The sequence below is a fragment of the Mobula hypostoma genome, chromosome 6 (genome assembly GCF_963921235.1).
Source record: "Mobula hypostoma chromosome 6, sMobHyp1.1, whole genome shotgun sequence".
In the NCBI taxonomy this organism is placed as follows: Eukaryota; Metazoa; Chordata; class Chondrichthyes; order Myliobatiformes; family Myliobatidae; genus Mobula; species Mobula hypostoma.
In genome coordinates this window covers 121,106,056-121,130,155 of record NC_086102.1, presented here as the reverse complement: position 1 = coordinate 121,130,155, position 24,100 = coordinate 121,106,056, and the positions used below count along the sequence as shown (strand labels likewise).

Genomic DNA, 24,100 nt, shown 5'->3' with positions numbered 1-24,100 from the left:
TTGATAGGTCAATTAGTTCTTCAAACATTCATTCAAGTAACCATAGTCAGAAGGTAGTGAAAGATATAACACAAACAATAAATAGCTCAGACCTTTTCAATTCAAAAGATTCATTCTCTTCAAGGACAGAAAGTGCACAGCTTAGCACTTTAATTCTGAAACATCTGCAGATAGGAATATTCAAGCACCAGTGATCTTGTCAGATCATCAGAGCAAGCCAGCACTTGATTAACTCAGCATAACAATTTCCCATTTGGTAACCAGCATAAAATTTTTAAAAATACGTAATTCCATTTGGAATACTAGGATAGAAATTTTAACATGGAAAAAAACATTCATTTGGGGATAAGTGAATTAACTAAATGAAGTAAGTAATTTAAATAATACTAAAATAAATACTTAATTAAATAACTGGACTACAAAAGATTTGTCACTGCTGCAAGTTTATGGACATTTTTGTGCAAGACAGCCTCAACCACTCTTGTCAAGTATGTCCAAGAACCCTGCAACTCTTGGATATAGATTGGGACTGCAGGGAGAATAAACAAATTAATGTTAGCTCTGTGGTATGGGAAGATTTTTGGGGGTGGGGTGTAAAAAGGAAGCTGGTTGCAATAGGGGAAAGTTTAGTTAGTAGAAGTACTATTCACTGTAATCAGAAACATGAAAGCTACAAAGTTTCAGATTAAGAGGGATTTTCTCTGGGCCACAGAGAAACCTGGATTGAAGAGGGAACCTCTGTCCCTCTGACTATACCCCTTGCCCATCCTCTGTTTCCCCCACCCCCTTGTCTTTCTTCCCGGACCTCCTGTCCCATGATCCTCTCGTATCCCCTTTGCCAATCACCTGTCCAGCTTTTGGCTCCATCCCTCCCCCTCCTGTCTTCTCCTATCATTTTGGATCTCCCCCTCCCCCTCCCACTTTCAAATCTCTTACTAACTCTTCCTTCAGTTAGTCCTGACGAAGGGTCTCGGCCTGAAACGTCGACTGCACCTCTTCCTACAGATGCTGCCTGGCCTGCTGCGTTCACCAGCAACTTTGATGTGTGTTGCTTGAAGAGGGAAGACCCAGTTATCATAATTCATTTGGTCCAACGGCTTATGTAGGACAAAGATTAAGTTTCTGCTCAGAAACTACATTAGAAAGCACAACCACAAAGGATGTTTTGGATTACTGACAGAACATAAACAAATTAGAACAGGTTAATAGGAATGCCTGAATCAAATCTGGTCTGGGGAAAGTAGTTTCAATTTGTGAAGCACTGGCATCAGTACTAGAGAGAGAGTTTTTTATACTGGCATGGACATGAGAGTTTCTGCAAAGTTAACAAATAGGGAGATATTACTTAAAACCAAGTAAGGATGACAGGGCTGGGCAGGCTGAATTCAGGGAAGATGTTTCCCTAACTAGGCTGGATTCTAGACTTAGAGGTCACAATCTCAATGAACAGGTTAAGACATTTATCACTGAATTGAGGAGAAATTTCACAGAGGACAGAGAATGTGCAGAATTTTCTGACAATAGATTGTGTAGGCCAATTATTTTAAGTAGAAAGATAGATTTCTAGACACCAAAGGCATAATAAGGTATGGGGAAAGAGAACAAAAATATGACATTAAGATGAAAGATCAGCTGTGATCACAATGATTGATCCGAAAAGTTAAATGGCATATTCTTTTTCCTATGTTCTAGGTTTTTAAGTCTTTGGTTATTTATACTGATCCGATGAAGTTCTCTTTAATTTAAGGAAGAACATCTCGTGTCCCATCTAGGCAAGTTACAGCACTCAGGAAGCGCACTGAAATGAACAACTTATGCATTCAGACTTTCTAGTTTGTAACAGAACAGGCTAATTCTGCCACAATATTCTCAATTAAAGTTACTTATTCTTCAATAAAACGTAGAGCATAGGAATAGGATCCCAGCGCTCAACAATGTTGTCAACTAAAACTAATCCCATCTGCCCACCCATGGTTTACACATCTCTATTTCCTGACTGCTTATGTGCCTGTCTAAATGTCTCTTAAACATTGCTGTCATAATTTCATTTACCACCTCCCCTGGTCACACTTTACAGGAACCTATCATTCTGCGCAAGGGAATTCGTCTTGTAAATCTTCTTTAAACTTTCTCTTTTTCACTTTAAACCTAATCCCTGCAATATTTGATAATTCTACCTCAACAAAGAGACTCTATCTGCCCTATACAGCCAGTAGCATTTTATCCTCTGTATAAATTTATTTTATCCATACAAACCCCATACACGTTATATAACACAGCACCACAACGTACAGAATAAAGGGGTTCACCTGGAACTCAATTTCTAGACCAGAGTCATAGAGTAATATAGCATGAAAACAAGCTGCTTACCCCATCACTTTCATGCTGACCCAGACGCCAATCTAAGATAATCCTAATTGCCTACAATTGGCCTATCATTCAAATCATTCCTATTTATGTACCTGTCCAAATGCCTTTTAAATGTGGTCATTGTATCTGTCTCAATCACTTCCTCTTTTCATTTCATATACATACCACCCTCTGCATGAAGAAGTTGCCCCTCTGGTCGCTTTTAAATCTTTCTCCACTCGCTTTAAACCTCTGCCTTCAAGCTTTTATTTACTTCCCCGGGGGAGAAAAGAATGTTCGCATTCACCCTATTATGCTCCTCACACCCCGATAACATTACTCCTACACTCCAAAGGAATATAGTCCTTGTCTTCCCAACCTCTCCCTGTAATTCATGACATTGAGTCCTGGCAGCATTCATGTAAAACCTTACTGCACTCTTAATAACATCTTTCTTTTCTATAGCAGGATGACCAAGACTAAACATAACACTCTAAAGTGCAGCCTCAATAGAGATTTATACAATTGCAAGACATTATTCTAACTTCTATATTGAGTTCCCTGACTGATGAAGGCCAGCCTGCCAAAACAACACACACAAAATGCTAGAGGAACTCAGCAGGTCAGGCAGCACTTATGGAAATTAATGAACAGTCAAAGTTTTGGTCCGAGCCTCTTCTTCAGGATTGGAAAGGAAGGGGGAAGATGCCAGAATAAAAAGGTGTGGGAAGAGGAAGGAGGACTAGCTAGAAGGTGATAGGTGATGCTAGATGGGTGGGAAAGGTAAAGGGCTAGAGAAGGCAGCATCTGATAGGGCAGGAGAGTGGACCATAGGAGAAAGGGGAGGAGGGGAACCAGAGGGAGGTGACAGGCAGATGAAGAGAAGAGGTAAGAGGCCAGAGTTGGGAATAGAAGAGGGAAGGGGAAGGGAAAAAAATTACCAGAAGGAGAATCGATGTTCATGTCATCAGGTTGGAGGTTACACAGATGGAATATGAAATGTTGCTCCTCTACCCTGAGAGTGGCCTCATCATGCAAAAAAGGAGGCCATGGACTGACATGTCAGAATGGCCTTAATATTCAATCGCTGTAGAGGCTTTCTTACTCTTGTGGGATAATGTGTTTCCTGACCTGAGGGATCACTTTGCTTGGCAGGTGAGACTTGTGTCTATGAAACAATCACAGGTTCTGAAGCCTCCTTGGTGATGATTGTAGGAGTTGACTCTGGGACTGCAGGAAGTGGTTCTGACAGCTCTGGTCACCTTCCTTCTCTAACAATTGACTCTGTTCTCCTCAAATGATTGATGTATTACCTCAAGATGATATCAGATGCAATATCCATTCTCTAGGACAATGGTCTAACTCTCTCCTTAATCTTTCATAGTACCCACTTTTGATCACCTCTATAGTACCTTGGTAGAACTGCTTGTCCAGGTGTGAAACACTGAACCTCCTTATGTGAAGAGAACTAAGTGTGAAAGCAAGGGATGACAAAGGAACAGCAAAGCTAGTGAGTAGTTGGTTGTGGAGTGTGCTGCATTGTGGTAAACAAGGAGGAAACTGGTGAGCTTCTGATTCAGTGTTAGTCTAGCTTGTTTTGCTGACATTGCTTGCAGTATATTCTTTAGACTTTGGATGGTGTAGATATAATATGTCTTATTCCATTCATTTTCAGGAATGACTGAAAGTGTTCCACAACAAACTTGGTTCATTGTCACTGACTAAATGTTCTGGAACAGTAGTTTGAGAAGATGCTTCTCAGCACAACAACAGTGTGCAAGGTTGTAGTGGAGGCTAATGGGAACACTTCTGATCACTTTGTAGCTGCATCCACCACTACCAAAGAAATTTATGCCCATGAATGGTCCAACAAAATCTCTAGGAATCCTCTGTTTGGGCAATGTAAGTCATTCCCAGGGATGGAGAAGCTGCTACCTGTGGCATCTGTAGGATGTGTTGGCAAGCTACTCATTCTGCTGATCTATCCCAGGCTACCAGATAATTTTTTCTCTGTAGCGGTAGGGGAATGTGATGTAAAGGCTATGGAGTATTTACTTCCAACACTGATAACGTGACGTGACTGCACCTATACCACAGACAAGCTTCACTGGACGATGTGGACCATAATGTGTGAGTTCATTGCCTGATGTCACTATTTCCTTTACCTTTTTGAAAGGCATTCCACAACTGTTTTGTCCATTACCATTTCAGCACTAAGTAGTCCAAGGAGTGGAGCACAGTTGCCAGATTTGGCAGGAACCTGTTATGGTAATTGACAAATCCTAAAATGGACCTCAACTGTGATAAGTCCCATGGCCGTGGGGCACACAACACTGCTTGAATTTTCTCAGCACACTTGTGTAATCCTTGTACATCAATGATGTGACTACAGTAAGTGATATTCGGTTTTAAGTATTCACATTTGTTGTGTCATGCTCTGAGCCCATAATCTTCTAATGTTTTTAACACTATCTAGAGATTTTGGAGACTTTCCTTGTCATCTCTGCCAGTACACAAAATGTCATCTAGTTGACACTGAGTGCTGGGCAACCTTACAGCAATTGGTCCATAGCTTTCAGTCAGACTGCAGGTACAGATGCTATTCCACAAATAAGCCTATTACAGCGATAAAGCCCTTTGTGAGTGTTCATAGTGAGAAACACTTTGGACTCTTCTTCTATCTCCATCTGTAGGCAGTAAGCCTGAACTAAGTCCACTTTGTTGAAGTGATTCCCTCCAGAAAGGAGTGCAAAGATATCCTCTATCAGTACTAGATTGGTAGTGATCTTAAACTCACCACAGATCCTGACAGACCCAACTTTCTTGGCCACTCCACTGTGACCACTGGCATTACCCATGGGTTCCACTCAACCTTGGAAAGAATTCCATCAGCCTATCGTGCAATCTGGCTACTTCATCACGAATAGTATAAGGAACCAGATGGGCTTTGTAAAACTTGGCTGTAAAATTTTATTTAATACTATTTCACTCTTGATATGTTTGAGTTTTCCTTTGTCATCCTTGAATATTGTGTGGCATCATCCAGAAATTTTTTTAATTCACTTTCAGTTGACTCTATTGCAGAGGATGTGGCATGTAAATTGTGGGTGGATCTGCAATCAAGTTGTAGTTGTCTCAGCCAATCATGGCTGCATAATGTTACCCTCCTGTTTTTACCACAAACAAGTTTAATGTGGCTTGTTGGTTGATGTATTTCACTGTTAGAAATGTCATTCCCACAGGAGTAATCTTTTCTCTGGTATGAATTGTTAGTTGGATATCTGCAGGTTTCAGTTCGGTATCTTTGACATGACAATCAAGCATATTGTGTGGAATGACTGAAACAGCCAAGCCAGTGTCCAAATCCATTTTAATTAATTTGCCGTTCACTTCTGGTGTAAGCCATATTGTTGTCTCTTGTTATTTTTCACATTGAATATCACAAAGCTGCTCAGTCCTGTGTGACCCTCATCACTGTCAGATTTTTCATCAACAGGATACGGATTTGTGCTCTCTTTGAAACTGCAACTTGACTTTTTAGCTTTTCCTCTTTTCTCTTCCCAGTGCAGTCCATTTATGTTTTTCTGCTGCTCAACATCCTCTTTTACAGTGCCTACTAAAAGTATCCCCCCCAGAAGTTTTTATGTTTTATTGTTTTACAACATTGAATCACAGTGAATTTGGCTCTCTTGACACTGATTGACCAACAGAAAAAGACTCTTTTCTGTCAAAGTGAAAACAGATTTCTGCAAAGTAATCTAAATTAATTACAAATATAAAACACAAAGTACTTGATTGCATAAGTATTCACCCCCCCCCCCTTTAATATGACACACAAAATCATCACTGGTGCAGTCAATGGGTTTTAGAAGTCACACAATTAGTTAAATTGAGATCTGGTTTTGAAATCCATATGTAGTCAAGGTGTTTTAATTGATTGGAGTAAAAATACACAGGTATCTGGAAAGTCCAACTGCTGGTGAGTCAGTATCCTAGCAAAAGCTACATCATGAAGACAATAAATCACTCCAAACAACTCTGTGAAAAGGTTATTGAAAAGCACAAGTCAAGAGATGGATTCAAGGAAATTTCCAAGTCACTGAATATCACTTGGTTTACAGATAGGTCAAGTTTGCAGATGATACAAAGATTGGTGGAGGAGCAAGTAGTGTTGAGGAAACAAGAAGGCTGCAGAAGAACTTAGACAGATCAGGAGAATGGGCAAGAAAGAGGCAAATGAAATACAATGTTGGAAAATGCATGGTCATGCACTTTGGTAGTAGAAATAAATGTGCAGTCTATTTTCTAAATGGGGAGAAAATCCAAAAATCTGAGATGCAAAGGGACTTGAGAGTCCTTGTGCAGAACACCCTAAAGGTTAACTTGCAGGTAGAGTTGGTGGTGAGGAAGGCAAATACTTCCTCACCACCAACATTCATTTCAAGAGATCTAGAATACAAGAGCAGGGATGTGGTGCTGATGCTTCATGAGGCACTCGTGAGGCCTCACCTTCAGCACTGTGAACAGTTTTTCCCTCCTCATCTAAAAAAAGATGTGCTGGCATTGGAGAGGGTTCAGAGGAGGTTCACAAGGATAATTCCGGGAATGTATAGGATTAACATATGAGGAATGTTTGTCAGCTCTGGGTTTGTACTCACTGGAATTTAGGATAAGGGGTATCTCATTGAAACCTTTTGAATATTTTAAGGCCTAGACTGAGTAGATGTGGAAAGGATGTTTCCCATGTCGGGGAGTCTCAGACAAGAGGGCACGGCATCAGGATAGAGGGATACCCATTTAAAACAGAGATACAGAGAAATTTCTTCAGCAAGGGTGGTGATTTTGTGGAATTTGTTACCACAAGCAACTCTGGAGGCCAGATCGTTCAGTGTATTTAAGATGGAGATTGATAGGTCCTAGATTGGCCACGGCATCAAAGGTTACGGGGAGAAGGTCGGGGAGTGGGTCTGAGGAGGGGGAAAAGAGGATCAGCCAAGATTGAATGGTGGAGCAGATATGTTGGGCCAAATCACCTCATTCTACTCTCATGCCTTATGGATGGAGCTACAAGCTTCAGAAGCTAAGCTGGGAGAGACTGTGCATACAACAACTGTTGCCTGGGTGCTTCAGCCCTTGTAGCTTTATGGAAGAGTTGAAAAAATTTACATAAAATCTCAGCTTGAGTTTGCCAGAAGGCATGTGGGAGACTCTGAAGCCAGCTGGAAGAAGGTTCTAAGGTCTGATGAAACTAAAACTGAGCTTTCTGGTCATCAGACTAAACACTGTGTTTGGCATATGCCAAACACCACCCATCATCAAAAAAAAACACTATCCCTACCGTATGGGGATGGTGTGGGCATGCTTCACTGCAGCAGGCCCTGGAAGACTTGTGAAAGTAGAAGGTAAGATGAATGCAGCAAAATACAGGGAAATCCTTGAGGAAAACCTGATCCAGTCTGCAACAGAACTGCAACTTGGAAGTAAATTTGTTTTCCAGCAAGAAAATGACCCCAAGCACAAAGCCAAAGCTACACAGGAGTGGCTTAAAAACAACAAAGTTAATGTCCTAGAGTGGCCAAATCAGACTCCGGTCCTCATTCTAATTAAGAATTTGTGGCTGGACTTGAAAAAGGCTGTTCACTCATGATCCCCATGCAGTCTGACAGAGCTTGAGCAGTTTTGTAAAGAAAAATGGGGAAAAATTGAAGTTTCCAGATGTGTAAAGCTGATAGAGATCTATCCACACAGACTCAAGGCTGTAATTGCTGCCAAAGTTGCATTTACTAAATACTGATTTGTTGAGAGTGATATCTTATACAATCAGTTATTTTGAGTTTTATATTTGTAATTAATTTAGATCACTTTGTAGAGATCTGTTTTCACTTTGACACGGAAGAGTCTTTGTCTGTTGATTCAATATTGTAAAAAAAAACATGGAAACATCCAAGGGGAGTAAATACTTTTTCAGGCACTGTATGTGCCTGACTTTGTTGCATTTTCTGCAAGTTTCGCCTTTAAATCTGCATTGGTGTATGTGATTGCTGCATTGGTGCGTGTGGTGTATGTGAGCCTCTGCCACAACGGTAACACAACATGTTCAAACAGGCTGGTTTCTGTTAACACACTGCAATTTTGTTCGTGCCCACTTTCATTCCTGATTGCAATGCAATTTCAATTCTGTCTGATATTTTCATAAATACAGCTATTTCAACTGCTCTTTTAAATGTGACAATTTCTTCAATTTAGCCACGTACACTTAAATGGCCTTCCTTCCTTTTGATTCTGCTTATGAAACCTAAAGTGTTTTTGTAACCAACAATGGATTTTGTTCTAAATGTTCCTGCATTACTTTCACAATACCGTAACAGCAACGTTAATTTCCGCTGGTTTGGTTGGAGCAGTCAAACTCCTAAGCAAACTGTATGCCTTTAAACCCAATGCACTCAGCAAAACTTAGTCTTGCTTCTCATCAGCTGTTCCATTTGCTTTAAAATACAGCTCAATTCGCTCAGTATACATATTCCAGTCATCAGTTCTTCAACTGAATGTGTCTTATCTTTTCAATATAGTCAGCCATTTCTTTTATTAATTTATGATTATTATCACCTGGTGCTCACGGTTTACTGATGCGTGAACTTGTCTGTTTTGTGCCTTTTTTTTAACTCGTCTGTTACTCACCGCGCTTTTTCTTGACTCAAATGTCTCGCTGCACTTTTTTTTGTAACTCAAAGGTCTTGCTGTACTTCAAAAGGTAAGTAGATATCTCAGATTCATTTAAGACTTCCTCATCACCACTGTTATGTTTTATAACTCCAAAACATGAAACTAATTAAAATAAAAACACAGAACTGGGAATAACTTGTTTTAGTTTCATTTTTACTTCAGTGAGTCGAGCATGTATTACTTGGTGGTGTGATGATATATGTCATTCACTTACTTTTACATATAACCCATAACAGGTTACTTAAAAGAACAAGAATGCTCAAACAATATATTTACAATATTAATCAAATATTACTGAGATATTAAGCACACAACAGTATCCTCTCACATTCCAAAGGTGTACAGATTGTTAAGGGTTGGTAAATTCTAGAAATGCTACGTTCGCACCAGAAGCATGGCGATTTACCCCAGCACATCTTTCGACTATGTTGGTTGTTAATGCAAAGAACACATTCCACTGTATGTTTCAATGTACATATGATAAATAAAGCTAATCTTTATCTATACTCTTTCCAGCTGTATTAATTCTTTCCAATAACAGAGTAACCAAAACTGTGCATAATACCGTTGATGTGTCCTCACTAATATCTTATGCAACTGCAACTTATCTTCCTAATTCCTATACCCAGTGTCCTGACTATTGAAGGCCAACATGCTAAATCTTCACTACTCTGTTTACTGGTGATGCAACTTTCAAGGAACCATGTATTTGTAGTCTTAGGTCCCTGCGTTCTACACCTCTCCCAGGGCTGTACTGTTCACTGTGAAAATTCTACCCTAGTTTTACTTCTCAAAATGCTATATCTTGTAATTATCTGAATTAAATGTTGTTTGTCAATTCTCGGCCCATTTACCTAGCTGATCAAGATCCCCTTTCAATTTCTGATTAAAACCATTTGCAATATGCAATATTGACAATGTCAATAACAGAGATGTTAAATTTGCCCATTAATACTACCTTATTATTCTTATAGTTGTCTACAATTTCCATATACATCTACTCCTCTAATTACCACTTATTATGAAGGCCCAATAATACAGTCCTATCAAAGTGATTATCATCTTCTTGTCTCTATATTCTACCTTATAGACTCACAGGACAAATCCAGAAAAATATCCTCTTTTTGCACTGCTGCTATTTCCTCTTTCATCAAAATGGCCATCCCATCACCCATGACCCCCTTACCTGTACCTCTATCACATCTGTGGCATCTGTACCCTGGATCATTAAGCTGCAAGACTGCTCTTCTTTCAGCAATGTTTTTGTTATGGTCATAACATCCCAGTCTTCAGAGCCAATCCATGGCATTGAGTTCATCTATCTTCCCTGTCAGTCTTCTTGCATTGAACCATATACAGTTCAAGCCACCAGTCTTGCACTCTCTTTGCTGTCCTGTCTACTAATCTTGCCACAGTATTTGCCCTCAACTTATTTTCCTCATTTCTGCACAGGACCCACCTTCCTGACCATTCAGTTTAAACTCTCCATCTGCCATTCCTTTGTCCAATTTCTCAGTTGATCAAAATCCTGTTGTAGCCTTAAACAACCTTCTTCGCTATCCATCAGACTACAAATCCTGGAGGCATCTGCAGACTTACTAATGATATAACCTACATTCTCATTCAAGGCATTAATACATGACAATCAAAGGATGACTCAGCATCAATCCTTAAGGCACACCATTGGCTTTCAAAATGAAAAGCAGCCTATCACCACCACTCTCTGTGTCCTACCAACAAGCTGATTTTGTATCCAGTGGGCTAGCTCACCATGAACCCCATGTGTTCTATCCTCCTGGACCAATCCACCAAGTCAGGACTTGTCACAGACCTTGCCAAAGTGCATATAGACATTGTCCACAGCACTGTCCTCATGAATTTGTTCTCTTAAAAAAAAAACTCAAATTCGTGAAACATGCTTCCCCACACATAAAGCCATGTTGACTGCCTATAATCATTCCTTGCATTTCCAAATGCAAATAAATCCCATCTCTCAGAATCTCAGAGAGATGTCAGTATCCTATCTCTTCTAAAACCTTTCTGGCCACTATTACAAGTCTCACTGGCTTGCAGTGTCCTGGCTTATGTCCTCTACCTTTAAATAAAGTCAGAACACTAGGTATACTTCAATGTCTCACCATTCGCTAACAATAATCGGCCCCAGAACAACACAAAGGCCCCAGAAATCTCACCCTTGCTTCCCATGATACATCTAGTCAGGTCCCTGGGAATTACCCAGCTTTATGCATTTCTCAATCTTTAGCACCTTCTGTATGATGTTGAGATGCTCCAGAATGTCACTGTTCCTTCTCCTGAACTCACTGGCTTCAATATCCTTCTCCAAGGAAAATAAGGGCAAGAAATATTCATTTAAGATCTTGCACATTTTTCATAACTCCACACATAGACTGACGTATTGATCTTCAAAGTGACCTAAAATTCCCTACCTACAATTTTATTCTTAGTATACTTAAAGGATCCTCCTTTATGTGATCTGCCAGAGATATCTCATGGCTCCTTTTTGATCTGCTAATTTGTTCATAAGTATTTTTCAATATTCCTTCTATTCTTCAAGAGCAACTGCCTAAATTTGACATATACTTTATGGCCACTTTATTAGTTACACTTGTACAGCTGCTTGTTAATGGAAATATCTAATCAGCCAATCATGTAGCAGCAACTCAATGCATCAAGGCGTACAGACAATGTCAAGAGATTCAGTTGTTTTTTTTTGGATTAAACTTCAGAATGTGGAAGAAATGTGATTTAAGTGACTTTGAGCATGGAATGATTGTTGGTGCTAGATGGGGTGGTTTGAGTATCTCAGAACTGCTAATGTTCTGGGATTTTCACATAAAAGATTCAATAGAGTTTACAGGGAATAGGGCAAAAACAAAAAAAAAACATACATTCAGTGAGAGGCAGTTCTGTGGGCAAAAATACCTTGTCAATGAGAGAGGTCAGAGGAAAATGGCCAGACTGTTTCAAACTGACAAGAAGGCAACAGTAAGTCAAATAGCTACACTCACAACACGCTGGAGGAACTCAGCAGGTCGGGCAGCATCCGTGGAAACGATCAGTCAACGTTTCAGGCCGGAACCCTTCGTCAGGTTTCCTCCAGCGTGTTGTGAGTGTTGCTTTGACCCAGCATCTGCAGAGTATTTTGTGTTTAAAACAAATAGCTATATGTGTCACCCAATTCTGATATGGCCCAAGTGCAGAGTGAGCGACACTGTGTTAAAACCTTACTTCTAATTATCACCTGTTACCTGATGCAAGAACACACAGTACTACGAGAGATAAAGCAACTTCTTCTTTATTAGTAGCTTAGCTCGCTACTGGAAAGAAAGCGCACTTCTCGGATCTGTACCAGTGGTCTCTCTCCTTCAAAGTACAGAGACACAGAGTTTTTATATCATTTATGTCATGTAACAGGAAACAACTTTTAGCTACCCCCATAGTCACATGCCCAGCAACAGTGGTATTTTAAGACAATGACCCTTTGGTTACCTTAAAAGGCAAAAGCCATCAAACTGAGATTGTGCACAATGAGGTAGTTCCTCATTTTTTTTTGGACAGTTTTACCACATCGTGCAGGTAAAACAAGAATTGCAAGGTCATATTGAACCTTTGTCTAACTTAAGAGTATTTATAGGACTAGCTTACAAAGACAGAAAAGCGGAACCCAATTCACAAAACATAACTTCTGCAGACCACCCAGACAGAAGTCCGAGCAACCCCTCCTCACAAGGGTCCGAAAACCATCCCTCAACCCCTTCAACCCTTCAACATGTCAACTGAAGCGGGTGGATGGTTCACAAAACTTTAATGCGAATAGTGTTAAAGGGAAAATAAAACAATAAACGCTAGGCCAAACAGAGCCGTTAACTAAAACTCTCAAACGGGAAATGAAGCCTACACTGCAGCTGAAAAGAACATCTAAATATTAAATGAATACCCCTAGTCTTTAGAGTTGGTTGACTCAACAGTCCAATTTCTCAGGCAAGGCCGATGCAAACTGGCAGCGAAGCGTTGCCGTGCTCTGTCCAAGTTTTGACAAGCACTCAACTATGTATGGAGTTAAATACTGTCACAATTAAATAATAATTAGCAGAAACGTGCAAATTCACAAGTGCAATTGCCCTATCTACTGTGCTACCGAATCCGTGATTGTGACAATGTGATACAACAGTGGTGTACAGAAGAGCTTCTCTGAATGCACAACACATTGAACCTTGAAGCGGATGAGCTACAGCACCATTAGACCTTAATCATACACACAGTGACCACTTTATAATGTATGGGAAGTACATAATACAGTGACTATTGTGTACATAACAAGGTATGCCTCTTTCTTATTCCTGATCAGACCCACAACATCCTTCATCAGAATCAGGTTTATCAGTTCTTTGAGCAAGTAAGAAGTAGGAAAGGCAAAGAAAAGTCAGTGGATATTGTTCACTTAGATTTTCAGAAATCCAGGATGCTACACAGCAGACTGCTAAACTAGGTAAGAACCCACAATATTACAGAAAAGATACTAGCATGAACAGAATATTGGATGATTAGCAGAAGGCAAAGAGTGAGGGTAAAGGGGGTCTTTTCTGGTTGGATGTCGGTGACAAGTGGTGTTCCACTGGGGTTGATGTCAGGTCCACAACTTTTCATATTATATGTTAATAATATAGAAACATAGAAACATAGAAAATAGGTGCAGGAGTAGGCCATTCAGAACTTCGAGCCTGCACCGCCATTTATTATGATCATGGCTGATCATCCAACTCAGAACTCCGCCCCAGCCTTCCCTCCATACCTACTGACCCCTGTAGCCACAAGGGCCATATCTAACTCCCTCTTAAATATAGCCAATGAACTGGCCTCAACTGTTTCCTGTGGCAGAGAATTCCACAGATTCACCACTCTCTGTTTGAAGAAGTTTTTCCTAATCTCGGTCCTAAAAGGCTTCCCCTCTATCCTCAAACTGTGGCCCCTTGTTCTGGACTTCCCCAACATCGGGAACAATCTTCCTGCATCTAGCCTGTCCAATCCCTTTAGGATCTTATACGTTTCAATCAGATCCCCCCTCAATCTTCTAAATTCCAACGAGTACAAGCCCAGTTCATCCAGTCTTTCTTCATATGAAAGTCCTGCCATCCCAGGAATCAATCTGGTAAACCTTCTTTGTACTCCCTCTAAGGCAAGGATGTCTTTCCTCAGATTAGGGGACCAAAACTGCACACAATACTCCAGGTGTGGTCTCACCAAGGCCTTGTACAACTGCAGTAGTACCTCCCTGCTCCTGTACTCGAATCCTCTTGCTATAAATGCCAGCATACCATTCACCTTTTTCACCGCCTGCTGTACCTGCATGCCCACTTTCAATGACTGGTGTATAATGACACCCAGGTCTCGTTGCACCTCCCCTTTTCCTAATCGGCCACCATTCAGATAATAATCTGTTTTCCTATTTTTGCCACCAAAGTGGATAACTTCACATTTATCCACATTAAATTGCATCTGCCATGAATTTGCCCACTCACCCAACCTATCCAAGTCACCCTGCATCCTCTTAGCATCCTCCTCACAGCTAACACTGCCACCCAGCTTCGTGTCATCCGCAAACTTGGAGATGCTGCATTTAATTCCCTCATCCAAGTCATTAATATATATTGTAAACAACTGGGGTCCCAGCACTGAGCCTTGCGGTACCCCACTAGTCACCGCCTGCCATTCTGAAAAGGTTCCGTTTATTCCCACTCTTTGCTTCCTGTCTGCTAACCAATTCTCCACCCACACCAATACCTTACCCCCAATACTGTGTGCTTTAAGTTTGCACACTAATCTCCTGTGTGGGACCTTATCAAAAGCCTTTTGAAAATCCAAATATACCACATCCACTGGTTCTCCCCTATCCACTCTACCAGTTACCTCCTCAAAAAATTCTATGAGATTCATCAGACATGATTTTCCTTTCACAAATCCATGCTGACTTTGTCCGATCATTTCACCGCTTTCCAAATGTGCTGTTATCACATCCTTGATAACTGACTCCAGCAGTTTCCCCACCACCGATGTTAGGCTAACCGGTCTATAATTCCCTGGTTTCTCTCTCCCTCCTTTTTTAAAAAGTGGAGTTACATTAGCCACCCTCCAATCCTCAGGAACTAGTCCAGAATCTAACGAGTTTTCAAAAATTATCACTAATGCATCCACTATTTCTTGGGCTACTTCCTTAAGCACTCTAGGATGCAGACCATCTAGCCCTGGGGGTTTAATCTGCCTTCAATCCCTTCAATTTACCTAACACCACTTCCCTACTAACATGTATTTCGCTCAGTTCCTCCATCTCACTGGACCCTCTGTCCCCTACTATTTCTGGAAGATTATCTATGTCCTCCTTAGTGAAGACAGAACCAAAGTAATTATTCAATTGGTCTGCCATGTCCTTGCTCCCCATAATCAATTCACCTGTTTCTGTCTGCAGGGGACCTACATTTGTCTTTACCAGTCTTCTCCTTTTTACATATCTATAAAAGCTTTTACAGTCCATTTTTATGTTCCCTGCCAGTTTTCTCTCATAATCTTTTTTCCCCTTCCTAATTAAGCCCTTTGTCCTCCCCTGCTGAACTCTGAATTTCTCCCAGTCCTCAGGTGAGCCACTTTCTCTGGCTAATTTGTATGCTTCTTCTTTAGAATTGATACTATCCCTAATTTCTCTTGTCAGCCACGGGTGCACTACCTTCCTTGATTTATTCTTTTGCCAAACTGGGATGAACAATTGTTGTAGTTCATCCATGCAACCTTTAAATGCTTGCAATTGCATATCCACCGTCAATCCTTTAAGTGTCATTTGCCAGTCTATCTTAGCTAATTCACATCTCATACCTTCAAAGTTACCCCTCTTTAAGTTCAGAACCTTTGTTTCTGAATTAACTATGTCACTCTCCATCTTAATGAAGAATTCCACCATATTATGGTCACTCTTACCCAAGGGGCCTCTCACGACAAGATCGCTAATTAACCCTTCCTCATTGCTCAAAACCCAGTCCAGAATAGCCTGCTCTCTAGTTTGTTCCTCGACATGTTGGTTCAAGAAACCATCCCGCATACATTCCAAGAAATCCTCTTCCTCAGCACCTTTACCAATTTGGTTCACCCAATCTACATGTAGATTGAAGTCACCCATTATAACTGCTGTTCCTTCATTGCACACATTTCTAATTTCCTGTTTACTACCATCTCCGACCTCACTACTACTCACATATAGATGATGAATTGATGGTTTAGTGACCAAGTTTATGCATAGCACAAAGACAGGTGAAGGAACAGGTAGTGTTGAGGAAGCACGGAGTTTGCAGAGGCACCAGGCAAAGAAGTGGTAGATGGAATATAGTTTAGGGAAGTGTATGGTCAAACACTTAGAAGGAATAAAAGCATAAACAGGGAGCGAATTCAGTAATTGGAGGTATAAAGCGACTTGGAAGTTCTAGAGGTTAACTTCGAGGTTGAGTTGGAAGTAAGAAGGTAAATGCAATGTTTGCATTCATTTCTAAAGAACTGGAAATATAAAAGCAAGGATGTAATGCTAAGGCTTTATAAGATGAGGTCAGACTGCACTTACAGTATTGTGAGCAGTTTTGGGCCCTGCTGGCATTGGAGAGGGTCCAGAGAAGGTTTTGAGAATGATCCCAGGAAATAAAAGGTTAATATGTGAGGAGTGTCTTCTGGCTCTGGGCCTGTACTTAGTCATAGTCATAGTCATACTTTATTGATCACGGGGGATATTGTTTTTCATTACAGTTGCACCATAAATAATTAAATAGTAATATGTAAATTATGCCAGTAAATTATGAAATAAATCCAGGACCAGACTATTGGCTCAGGGTGTCTGACCCTCCAAGGGAGGAGTTGTAAAGTTCGATGGCCACAGGCAGGAATGACTTCCTATGACGTTCTGTGTTGCACCTCGGTGAAATGAGTCTCTGGCTGAATGTACTCCTGTGCCCAACCAGTACATTATGTAGTGGATGGGAGACATTGTCCAAGATGGCATGCAACTTGGACAGCATCCTCTTTTCAGACACCACCATGAGAGAGTCCAGTTCCATCCCCACAACATCATTGGCCTTACGAATGAGTTTGTTGATTCCGTTGGTGTCTGCTACCCTCAGCCAGCTGCCCCAGCACACAACAGCAAACATGATCGCACTGGCCACCACAGACTCATAGAACATCCTCAGCATCGTCCGGCAGATGTTAAAGGACCTCAGTCTCCTCAGGAAATAGAGACAACTTTGACCCTTCTTGTAGACAGCCTCAGTGTTCTTTGACCAGTCCAGTTTATTGTCAATTCATATCCCCAGGTATTTGTAATCCTCCACCACGTCCACACTGACCCCCTGGATGGAAACAGGGGTCACCGGTACCTTAGTTCTCCTCAGGTCTACCACCAGCTCCTTAGTCTTTTTCACATTAAGCTGCAGATAATTCTGCTCACACCATGTGACAAAGTTTCCTACCGTAGTCCTGTACTCAGCCTCATCTCCCCTGCTGATGCATCCAACTATGGCAGAGTAAATTACTTGCTGGAATTTAGAACAATGAAGGGGGGCATCTCACTGAAATATAAGAAACACTGAAAGCCCGAGATAAAGTGGGTGTGGACAGAATATTTTCAACAGTAGGAGAATCAAAGCCACAGCCTTTTCAATAGAAGCATGTGAACTGAGATGATGAGGAATTTCTTTAGGCAGAGAGTGATGAATCTGTAGTAATAATTGTCACAGACAGCTGTGGAGGCCTGGTCACTGGGTATATTTAAAGTGGACATTGATAGGTTCTTAATTAATAAGGACAAAGGTTATGGAGAGAAAGCAGGAGCAGGAGAACGGGATTGAGAGGGAAAATAAATCAGCCATGATCAAATGGCAGAGCAGGCTTGATGGGCCAAATCACCTAATTCTGCTCCTTTGCCTTATGATCTTTTTGTCACTGACATTAGTCAACAAATTTTGTTGTTTTTCACAGCTGTACAATGCAGGCAAAAAAGTTTCAGTTAAACAAAACATTGCAAAAGTGGAATAGTGAGGCAATGTTCATGAACTGTTCAAATCTCTGATGGTAGAGGGAAAGAATCTGTCCCTAAAATGTCATCAGTCATGTTCCCTAATTCAAGCACTCTTGTTTTTCACTCTAACAGGAATATGCTGGCAACATACATCAAAGTTGGTGGTGAACGCAGCAGGCCAAGCAGCATCTATAGGAAGAGGCGCAGTCGACGTTTCAGGCCGAGACCCTTTGTCAGGACTAACTGAAGGAAGAGTGAGTAAGGGATTTGAAAGCTGGAGGGGGAGGGGGAGATACAAAATGATAGGAGAAGACAGGAGGGGGAGGGATAGAGCCGAGAGCTGGACAGGTGATAGGCAAAAGGGGATACAAGAGGATCATGGGACAGGAGGTCCGGGAAGAAAGACGCGGGGGGGGTGACCCAGAGGATGGGCAAGAGGTATATTCAGAGGGACAGAGGGAGAAAAAGGAGAGTGAGAGAAAGAATGTGTGCATAAAAATGAGTAACAGATGGGGTACGAGGGGGAGGTGGGGCCTTAGTGGAAGTTAGAGAAGTCGATGTTTATGCCATCAGGTTGGAGGCTACCCAGACGGAATATAAGGTGTTGTTCCTCCAACCTGAGTGTGGCTTCATCTTTACAGTAGAGGAGGCCGTGGATAGACATGTCAGAATGGGAATGGGATGTGGAATTAAAATGTGTGGCCACTGGGAGATCCTGCTTTCTCTGGCGGACAGAGCGTAGATGTTCAGCAAAGCGGTCTCCCAGTCTGCGTCGGGTCTCACCAATATATAAAAGGCCACATTGGGAGCACCGGACGCAGTATATCACCCCAATATGCAGGAGCTGACTTCAGTTTTAAAAGCCTCCCAATTGCCAGACATCCCTTTACCAGCAACAGCCTCTCTTGATCAATTTTAAAGACTTCCCATCTGACACCATTAAGCTTTCCCCCTATTTTGTTGTTTAACTCTTGGACCAGGGCTATCTTTCTCCATCATTATCCTGAAACTAATATAATTATGCACACTGATCCCAAATTGCTCCCCCACTGACAGTATACTGCTTTTTTAAGTATCATTCTAAGTAAAATTCTGCAATTGTTTAAAAAATATTCCAAAAGAAAAATAAAAAGGAATATTTTAAAAAATTGATAATATTTGTTTAAAATGCCTCATACTGAGTATGAAATTATGGGTTAGGAACTGGGTGCATTCCCTTGGCCAAATGATTGCTATTAAGAGATGTGTATTAGTGTGGTGTCAGATTAGATTCAGTGATCCCGGTAATTGGATCTACACCTCCTGATTTTCAAGTCTTTATTGGTGGCCGAAACAAAAATGTTAGGTGTATGATCAGTAATGTCTGCAGATAACAGGAAACCAGATACTGGAGGAATTGAACAAAATACAAAACAAGTGGGATGATCTATATATTATTTGATCATCACACCCATCCACGTCCCTGAAGGTCCAGGAGCAATGCAAAGATATTAATGCCACAGTGAACAAAATATTAGACTCTGTTAATACAATTGTGGCTTTCATGACTTAGATACAATTGATGCATCAGTTGTCATTTTGTGATGTACAAACAAGACACAAAGCACTCTGGAAACATTTCATATTCAGCCATTCCAATTGCTGTAATCTGAGGATAAATAAAGGTTTCCATTGATTCACCCACTGAACTGATGTTACTTTTTAATATGAATTTGTAAACTATAGATGTGTCTTGATCACTATGATGTAAAAACAGGGAACATGTTTTCTAGGTGAACTGCATAGTATTTCTGCCTTTTAATCACTTGGGGAGAAAAGTAATGTACAATGTTAAGCTATATTTTAAAAGCCCATGGATTTTTAATGGAAGGGTAAAGTAATGAAAGAAAACTATTTCATAAAAGAAAGAACTACAGCAAGAAACTGATTTCAATAAAACAGTTCACATGGAATAGATCAATGGAGGATTATTTTTATTTTGGCCATTCATCATTGTTAACTTACTTTGGCTATTTTTGATGTCTGTCCCTAATTTAATATTAGTTTTATCAGGATTTCTTTGATCTTTTCACACCTCTATATAAATATGGCCAGAAAGTAATTATTCAACAAGTCAATTATTTGGTTATTTTTATTAGCAATATTGTCAATATCTAAATTTAAAGGGACTTCATTGCTATCATTCTCCCAGATTAATCATTGGAAAATACATATGGATTTATTTGGAAGAGGATAAAAATGAATTTACATATGGTGTCTCCACATTCTACATTTAATATACAAGCTTAGAACTGAAAAAGAGACTTCAATGGGAGAAATTTGTTTGTATCTCTAGCTTTGATTATTCCAATGGTCCACTTGCCAATCCCATATTTTGCTTCCTCTGTAAACTTGAAAGCCAAAATTCTCCTGTCTAAAGATGATAATTCCATTCTTGCTTTTAGATGCTTTCAGTTCTTTCCCTAATCATTCCTACTCTCCCTAATCTCATCTACACAACCTTAAAAGATATCTGTGATCTGTCCAGGTTTCTGATGCATACAGGAGTGTTGGGATTACCACTGCTTTGTACACTAACATTTTGGTGTCTGTTCGGATGTCCCGATCATGAAAGACTCTTGTTCGGAGAACTGGTTATTAGTACTGAGGGCATGAAGGTGTTGAATGTAAAGTTGTAATATATAAACAGTATCCTAAAATACATATTACTGGTGTCTAAGTCCTCTAGAGCAGGGTAGAGAGCCAGTAAGATTGCATCTGCTGTGGATCTGTTGAGGCCATAGGCGAACTTCAGCAGGTCCAGATCTTTGCTTAGGCATGAGTTAATTCTAGCCATGATTAACTTTTCAAAGCACACCATCCCAGTAGATGTGTGTGCTACTGGGTAATAGATTTTGTGGCAGCACGAAAATGACCACAGCATTGAGAAGTTGATGATGTCCTTGAACATTCCAGCCAGCTGGTCAGCACAGGTTTTCATTATCTGGCCAGTGTTTGCCCTCTTGCATGATGTTTTCACGTTGACTTCCGAGACAGAGATCAAAGAGCCATTGGATGTTCTGGGAATTTGCATAGCTGTAGTGTTTTTCTCCCTTTCAAAGCATACATTACATGCATCAAAGCATATATGACATTGTAGGCATCACTGAATCGTGGGTGAAAGAAGATTATATAGTGCATATGAAAAGTATTCACCATCCCCCACCCCATGCCTTGGAAGTTTTCATGTTTTACTGTTTAGTGATCTAAATTAATTACAACTATAAAACATAAAATAATTGATTGCATAAGTATTCACCCCTTTTAATATGACACACCAAATCATCACTGGTGCAGTCAATCAGATTTAGAAGTCACATAATTAGTTAAATGGAGATCACCTATGCGCAGTCAAAGTGCTTCAATTGATTGTAGTAAAAACACACCTGGCAAGTCAGTATTCCGATAAAAAAAATTGCACCATGAAGCCAAAAGAACACTCCAAGCAACTCCACAAAAAAAAAGTTATTGAAAAACACAAGTCAGGAGATCAATACAAGAAAATTTCCAAGTCATTGAATATCCCTTGGAGTACAGTTAAGTCGATCATCAAGAAATGGAAAGAATAAATCTGACTAGAACATGCCATTCTAAAAAACTGAGTGACTGTGTAAGGAGGGGACTAGTGAGGGAGGCCACTAAGCGATCAATGACTACTCAGGAGGAGATACAAGCTTAAGTGGCTGAGATGAGAGAATGCTTCATCAGTCACAGCTTTATGGGAGAGTGGCAAAGAGAAAGCCACTGTTGGGGGGGGGGAAACCAAAAGTCACATAAAGTCTCGGCTAGAGTTTGCCAGAAGGAATGTGGGGCGCTCTATAGTCAGCTGAAAGGTGGTGCTATGGTCTGATGAAACCAAAATTGAGCTTTTTAGTCATCAGACTAAGTGCTACATTTGGTATAAGCCGAACACCACACATAATCAAAAACACACTATCCCTACTGTGAAGTATGGTGGTGGGTGCAACATTCTGTGGAGATGCAGACTCTGGAAGGATTGTGAAGGTAGAGGGTAAAATGAATGCAACAAAATACAGGGAAATCCTCAAGGAAAACCTAATGCAGTGTGCAAGGGAACTGCAACTTGGAATACTATTTGTTTTCCAGAAAAAGAATGATCCTAAGCATAAAGCCAAAGTTACACAGGAGTGGCTTAAAAACATCAAAGTTAATGTCCTGGAGTAGCCAAGTCAGAGACCAGACCTGAATCTAATTAGGAGTTTGTGGCTGGACTTATAAAGGGCTGTTCACTCACAATCCCCAAGCAATCTGACAGAGCTTCAGCAGCTTTGTAAAGAAGAATGGGGGAAAAAAAACTGCTGAAGCTCTGTCAGATTGCTTGGGGATTGTGATGTGCAAAGCTGCTACAGACCTATCCACACAGACTCAAGGTTGTAATTGCTGCCAAAGATGCATCTACTAAATACTATCTTAGAGGGTGAGTAATTATGCAATCAATTATTGTGTTTAATAATTGTAATAAATTTAGACCAATTTGTGGAAATTTGTTTTCTCTTTAGTTAAAGAGTCTTTTCTATTGATCAGCGTCAAAAAAGCCAAATTAAATCAACTGCGATTCAATGTTGTAAAACAATAAAACAGGAAAACTTCCAAGGGAGGGGGTGAAAACGTTTTATAGGCACAGTAGCTGGGTGCTTAATGTCTAAGGATATACATTGTATCGAAAGGAGAGGCAGGTGGCAGAGGGGGTGGCGTGGCTCTGTTGGTAAAAAATGAAATTGAATCATTAGAATGGGGTGAAATAGAGTCAGAAGGTGCTGAATCATTGTGAGTAGAGCTAAGGAACAATGATGGGAGTTATATACAGACCCCCCAAACAGTAGTAAAGATGTGGCCTACAAAAATGCATGCCAAAAGGGCAAGATTACAATAGTTATGGGGGATTTCAATATGCAGGTAGATTGGGAAAATCAAATTCATGCTGTATCCCAAGAGGGGGAGTTTCTAGAATGCCTACGAGATGGCTTTTTAGAGCAGCTCGTTGTGGAGCTCAATAGCTATTCTGTATTGGGTGTTGAGGAATGACCCAGAAGCAATAGGAGAGCTTAAGGTAAAGGAACCCTTGCGGAATCATAATATAATATCATCCTGCAATTTGAGAAGAAGAAGCTAAAGTTAGATGTATCAGTACTACAATGGAGTAAACAGAATTCCAGAGACATGAGAGAGAAGCAGACCAAAATTGATTGGAAAAGAACACTGCCAGGGATAATAACAGAGCAGCAATGTCCGTAATTTCTGGGAGCAATTCAGAAGACACAGGAACTATGTATTCTAAAGGCAGGATAGCACAACTGTGGCTGACGAGAGGTCAAAGCCAATATAAATGCCAGAGGGCATATAATAGAGTAAAAATAGGTGAGAAGTTGGAGGATTGGGAAGCTTTTACAAACCAACAGAAGGCAACTAAAAAAACTCATGAAGGAAAAGATGGAATATGATGGTATGCAAGCCAGAAATTTTAAAGAGGATGCCTGAAGTTTCTTCAGATACATTAAGTGTAAAAGAGAGACATGAGTAGATATCGGACCACTGGAAAATAATTCTGGAGGGTTGTAATGGAGGAACAGGGAAATGGCAGATGAACTGAATAAGTATTTTGCATCTGTCTTCACCATGGAAGACACCAGCAGAGTGCCAGAAGTTAGTGTATGTCAGGGGGCAGAAGTGTGTGAATTTGCCAATACTAGAGAGCAGATTCTCAGGAAACGGAAAGGTGAGAAGGTAGATAAATCACCTGGACCAGATGGTGTTCACCCCAGGGTTCTAAAAGGGGTAGCTGAAGTCATTATGAAGGCATTAGTGGTGATCTTTCAAGAATTAATTGATTCTGACATGGTTCTGGAGGAATGGAAAATTACAAATGTCACTCCACTCTTCAGGATGAGAAAGAAGCAGAAG

The 24,100-nt window shown here is 40.5% G+C and overlaps 1 protein-coding gene across 2 annotated transcripts in view; it reads right to left on the bottom strand.

The window, feature by feature from the left end:
- LOC134348350 (sperm-associated antigen 16 protein) overlaps positions 1-24,100 on the bottom strand; it is an 856,325-nt gene that overhangs the window by 579,972 nt on the left and 252,253 nt on the right. The gene's annotated exons all lie outside the window — the stretch shown is intronic.